Raw genomic sequence first — 6,624 nt, 5'->3', positions numbered from 1 at the left:
CATCTTTGCCAGCTTATAGAAAGGGAAACATTTCTAAAGTACTGCTAGGTTTAAAAAAGAAAAAAAGTTAAAAAAAAAAAAAGAAAAGAAAAGAATAACACAGCAGTAAGGCAAGTAGAAATGTAAAACATTTGTTTGTTAATGTATTCAAGTAATAAAGATGGTGGAAAATGTGTTATCAGCCAGCAAACGTGGTCTACCAGCTTGAACAGCCTGCGTTTTGCCAAATGATAGCTGATCAGACAAAGTTGGATTTTTCAGCAGGGCAATGATGATGAGTCTTTATTGGTCACATATACATTACAGCACATTTAAATTCTTTTTTCTTCACATATCCCAGCATGTTAGGAGGTTGGGGTCAGAGTGCAGGTTTAGCCATGACACAGCACCCCTGGAGCAAAGAGGGTTAAGGGCCTTGCTCAAGGGCCCAACAGTGGCAGCTTGGCAGAGCTGGGGCTTGAACTCCCAACATTCCAATCTGTAACCCAGGGCCTTAACCATCAAGCCACCACTGCCCCTAATGATGAAGAATATTTGATATCATTGTGCTTTTTCATGTAATTAAAAAAAACAACAGCAACCCAACAACAACATTGAAACTCCACTAGTCTAGGGTTCTTAATTTTTTTTGGCAGCCACATACCCCTTCCAGTTAAAATAATGGATTGCTACGCAAGGCGCTAGCTTGCCATCTGGAGGAAGTTGGGGTTCAGCGTCTTGACCAAGGGGCTGGGGTTTGAACCGCTCTACCACTTGCTCTACCACCTGAGCCACAAGCAGCTGCCCCAAATTCAATTTCAAGTGTCTAGTCAATTTGGTTGATAACTCAATCAGTCATTAATTTTCAACTACTGCACCATTCTAGTCAGAGTTGTGTTGGATCTGTGGTGTACACGAGGCAGGAGTACACGGATGGAAGAAGACAAAGAAGTAAACTTTAGTTATCAAATATACATTACAGCAAAGTATAATTTTTTTCTTTACATATCTCAGGTTATTAGGAAGTCAGCCACAATACAGCACCCCTGGAACAGAGCAGGTTTAGGGTCTTGCTCAAGTGTGCAACAATGGCAGCTTGGCAATGCTTGGACTTGAAACCCCAACCTTCTGATCAGTAGCCCCGAGTCATAACCATTAAACCACCACTGCCCATGGGATGGGATGCCACTCTATTGCCGGACACCATAAGCACACACATTCACACACTCATTCACATCTAGGGGCAATTAAGTGTAGAAAATCCACCTATTGTCATATTTTTGAGAAGTGGAAGGACACCAGATAACCCTGAAGAAACCCACATGGACACATGCACAGAAACTCCGCAAAGTCAGTATCCCAAGGTCTGGATTGAATTGTGGACCAGGGAGCCATGAGGTGGTAATGACGTCCATTGCACCACTGTGCAGGCTGTCTTATAACTATAATAACTAAATAATAACTATAGCAACTATTACAATTTGATAGTGAGTTATTGTGATCTCCACCATCTTACAGTCATCATACAAAAGATAATAATAAAAATACAGACTACATGAATATATGCCACAGACCTCTACTGACCTACTTTGAAAACCACTGCAATAGTCTGTCGCTACACTTTCCTCTGTATGTAACCATGAGGTCTGACTCATATATGACTGCTGTTTCAAATGAAAAAGTTATTTTTTCCATATAACCAGATGATTTGGAGAACTATATCACCTATATCTAATTTAGTCTGTAATCTAAGGCTGCATCTGCTGAAACAGATTTTGGGTTTTCAGAAATCACTAAAGACAGATTTCCCAACTGTTTTATTAGATTGTTTGCTAAGATTTATGTAATTTGTGATATAGGAGAAATTAAATATAACACATGTTTTGGTGCTGTCAATTCTTGTACAGTGCTTGCTGACTTTTACATTTCTGTTATGCACTAAAAGAGCTAATCAGACTTCCAGATTGGGTAAAATGTTGAAATAACAACTTCATAACCCCAGTCCTGCAGATTAGTCAGGACGTACTGTAATAATTTTCAGATAATGCAATTAATTGTATTAAAGCAGGGAAAATGTTTGGTTATTACAGTAAGTAAATTTGTGTTGTGCAATTTGTACACATCACTGATAAAAACATTTTTTTAACAATATATTTTCATTCTCTTGCAGGGTGCCAACCAATACTTCTCTCGATAGATAGATAGATAGATATAGTTAGACAGACAGATAGATGGATAGATAGATACATACACACGCATATATATATATATATATATATATATATATATATATATATATATACACAAAAACACACACACACACACACACACACACACACACACACACACACACACACACATATATATATATATATATATATATATATATATATATATATATATATATATATATATATATATATATATATATGTGTGTGTGTGTGTGTGTGTGTGTGTGTGTGAGAGAGAGAGAGAGAGATACCGTGGAAGTGTAATGGGGGAGTTGGAAAGAAAGAAAGAAATGGAAAGAAATACATTTTAAAGTGAAAGAAATCAAGACTTGTACATGTTTGTACTTCTAATCTCCTATGCTTTGCAGAGAATGGTGTTCCTTAGCAGACAATGAAACATTTTAATTAATTTAGCTGTTAATTAACTTACTCCACTGCTTTGCCAGGTTATTATTTAGCATAATGCTAAAATGCTTATCTTAGTGTAATTAACTAGCCAGCCTACATGATACCTCCTAAAGTTATTTAACAATATTTATGGATAACTTATTTAAAATAATTAAGTCATTGGCACCAATTTGTAACCATTAAAAATATGCTAAGTACACAGTGTTGAACTAAACACTTATATTAAGGGTCAGGATCACATAATATCACATGTAACTTGAGAGATGGAGAAGGAGGTAAAAAGAGGGAGAGATTGTTAGGTATGCTTACTATCCCATAATGGATAAGGCTGTGTACTTTGCATAAAAGAAACTCTGTTCATCATAAGCTTGAGTAAACAAATATGTTTTCAGTCTGGACGTAAACACTGACACTGTGTCTGAGTCCCGAGCATTAGTTGGAAGGCTGTTCCATAACTGTGGGTCTTTGTAAGATTAAGCTCTTCCCCCTGTTGTAGCCTTCGCTATTCGAGCTACCAACAAATAGCCTGCACCTTTTGATCGCAGTAGGTGTGGTGGATCATAAAAGACCACAAGTCCGCTCAGGTACTGTGACACGAGATCATTTAGTGCTTTATAGGTCAATAGTAGTATTTTATAATCAATGCGAAATTTTACTTGGAGCCAATGCAGTGTGGATAAGATCGGGGTGATGTGGTAATATTTTCTGGTTCTAGTAAGGACTCTTGCAGCTGCAGTCTGGACTAAATGGAGCTTGTTTATCCTCATATAGGATGTGGTTGTCAACATAGAAGGTGTGACTGAAATTTGAAGTCCCACAGCATAGGAAGGGCTGAAACATCTTTGTATAAACAAAAAACTTTTACCTTTCCTCGTGATATATACTTATTAAGTTGTCCTTGGGGGGCACACAGTGGCTTAGTGGCGGTGTGAGGCACACTGCAAGGGTCGGGGCTCAATTCCCGTGGCTCTGTGTGTGCGGAGTTTGCATGTTCTCCCCGTGCTGCGGGGGTTTCCTCCGGGTACTCCGGTTTCCTCCTGTCCAAAGACATGCATGGTAGGCTGATTGGCTTGTCTAAAGTGTCCATAGTGTATGAATGGGTGTGTGATTGTGTGCCCTGCAATGGACTGGCACCCTGTCCAGGGTGTACCCGCCTTGTGCCTGATGCTTCCTGGGATAGGCTCCAGGTTCCCTGTGACCCTGAAAAGGAGTAAGCGGTTGAAGATGGATGGATGGATGAAGTTGTCCTTGGATATCCCTGGCATTGAACTCTTTGCAATTTGTATTTTATACATGCCTAATTTTAACAGTGTCACATGAGATGATGATGAGTATATGTATGTACATATATACATAGGTATATAATATCCCTGAAGGAAATGAAGGAAAATGCATTACGGTCAACCAATTGATTATAGAAGAGAAGGTAATAATTCTGTTTAAAAGACACATTTTATTGTGACAAATGGTCTAATGCGTCTTTGTCAGGTCATGTTTTGGGTCATGTTGAGTCAGCCATCATTCATTCATTTTCAGTAACTGCTTTATCGTTGTTAATGTCATGGCAAATTGGTGCCATGATTTGGATCCACTTGTCCCCTTCAAAGGAAGAGTCACTGCAAATTAATACAAAGTTCTTCTGACTGGTCAACTTTATCCTATGATGAAACATTTCTATCTTGGCAGGAGTGGTCTCTTCCTGCATGACACTGTCCCAGTCCATGAGGCATGATGACTCACTCAATGATTTGATGAGGATGAAAATAATGTAATTCATATTATCTGGCCTTCACAGTCACTACCTCTCAACCCAATTGAACACTTACTTATGAGAGATTTCGGACTAACGTAACGTGTTAGACAGCTCTCTCCAACACAATCATTAAAACACCAACTAGGAGAATATCTTTTGGAAGAATGGGATTCATTCTCCAGTGCAATACCATATACTTATAGAATCTGTGTCTGTTCTGGTGGCTTGCGGTGGCCCAACACCTTACTAAGACACTTTATGTTTGTATACCTTTAAATTGTCTCCTTTACTTCTAAATGGCTGCATCATCACTGCAGGGTGATGTGTGATTGCCCTTCTTGACCCTTTACAGAAACCCTGGGGATTCAAAATGGATTTCCCCTTCCAACACACCCCTGTCTCAACACTGTGTTTCAAAAGATATGTGCACAAAATTAAGAGGCTCTCAAACTACACTAGTTACATGAATTACTTTAATAATAAAATAAATGTTAGTGAGAAGTTGCTTGTTAGTAGTTATATAAACAATAGTTATTTTGTTTGTTATGTAAGTTATAGTTATATAAGCATCAGTGTCCTATTATTTAGCACAGAATTTTAGTTTTTTAATAAAAAAAAAAAACCACTTTATTGACAGAAGTTTGGTTAGGTGTCCACAAACATATAGTCCACCAATGTATAGTGAATATAAAACCCCCAAAATTTGCTATTTAACAAACAATAGAGTAGTCGTTGAATGTTTTTTTGTCTACATTCAACATACATATCAATGCTTAAATCAAAATCACCACTTCAATGTCTGTGTGTTGTAGCCTCCTGTCCTCTCATGCTAAACTTAGTTCTTCCTCTGTTTAGCCTGTGGCTGTCAGTGAAGTAGAAAACTGCAAGTAGCTTTGCAGCTGGTTCTGGCAACGTTTGAGTTCATCCACCAGTCACTCTTCAGCCAAGAGCACATTCTGGTACAGAGATTTCAGGAGTGCTATGAGCAGTGCCAAACCTGACAGGGAAACAAGACAGGGAAAAGCTGCTTTTCTGCACAGCAAGATTTATGCTGTCACTGTGATCAACATGCACTGACCTAGGATTGGTTAGTATATACTGTCTAGACTCACAAAAAGGTAAGGACTGATATCACATTTTCATATCATGGCAATAGCCCAGGGGCGCACGGTGGCTTACTGGTTAGCACGTTCGCCTCACACCTCCAGGGTCGGGGGCTCGATTCTCACCGTGGCCCTGTGTGTGTGGAGTTTGCATGTTCTCCCTATGCTGCAGGGGTTTACTCCGGTTTCCTCCCCCAGTCCAAAGATGTTTGGCATGTCCAAAGTGTCTGTAGTGTGTGAGTGTTTATGTGATTATGCCCTGTGATGGATTGGCACCCTGTCCAGGGTGTACCTCGCCTTGTGCACGATACTCCCTGGGATAGGCTCCAGGTTTCCCTGTGAGCCTGAAAAGGATTAAATGGTATAGAAGATGGATGGATGGATGGCAATAGCCCAACCTTTTCCCAAAGTTTATAGCATAATTTTGTATTTATTTATTAGCCTGCACCTATATGGGGCTCTTGTACTAAATATCCACTGAGCAGAACATAGATAGTGATAGATACAGATAGTGTATCTTTGCATATGTCCACAATATGTTGAATATTGCACTGTATATTAGAATCAAATTTTGCCTAGTCATGAACACATTTTATTGTTACTGTGTTCAGAGTGACTATATTACCAGATTATCTCTGGGGATTTTAGTCTCATCCAAATCCATTGTGTCAGTAATTTTTCTATGGACTGTTCTTACGTGGGTCTGGAAAGATTAACCTGTATTTTACCTTCTATAAAACACAAAACCAGGTTTAAAATGCAGAACAATGAAATATAGACAGCGTTTAAAAGTTTTTAGGGGTTTTAGCTATGCTGATGAGTTCCTAACACATGAATAGCTTACATAGTGTATGTTATGATCATGTAACCTACTAATGATCGAGTTGATCAAATTAACTCAAACCTCCCCTTTTAGGAATTTTACTGAGCTTTGAAAGTAAAGAATGGAGTATTTATATACGTAAATTATACATCCCAAAAGAACTGAGTCTTCACATGTTTGATTTGGTTTATAAGGTTAATATTGGCTGGTGCAGTTAACAATCCGAGTGCTTTCAGATTCTGTGTATACTCAGAATATGGACGAATACAGACAGATGCTGATGTCAGGGAGGCTCATGTATATAGTGTCTTGGGCTGAGGATGAGCA

This window comes from Ictalurus punctatus, chromosome 3, assembly GCF_001660625.3.
Source record: "Ictalurus punctatus breed USDA103 chromosome 3, Coco_2.0, whole genome shotgun sequence".
In the NCBI taxonomy this organism is placed as follows: domain Eukaryota; kingdom Metazoa; phylum Chordata; class Actinopteri; order Siluriformes; family Ictaluridae; genus Ictalurus; species Ictalurus punctatus.
Note: the sequence above shows the minus strand (reverse complement) of the source record.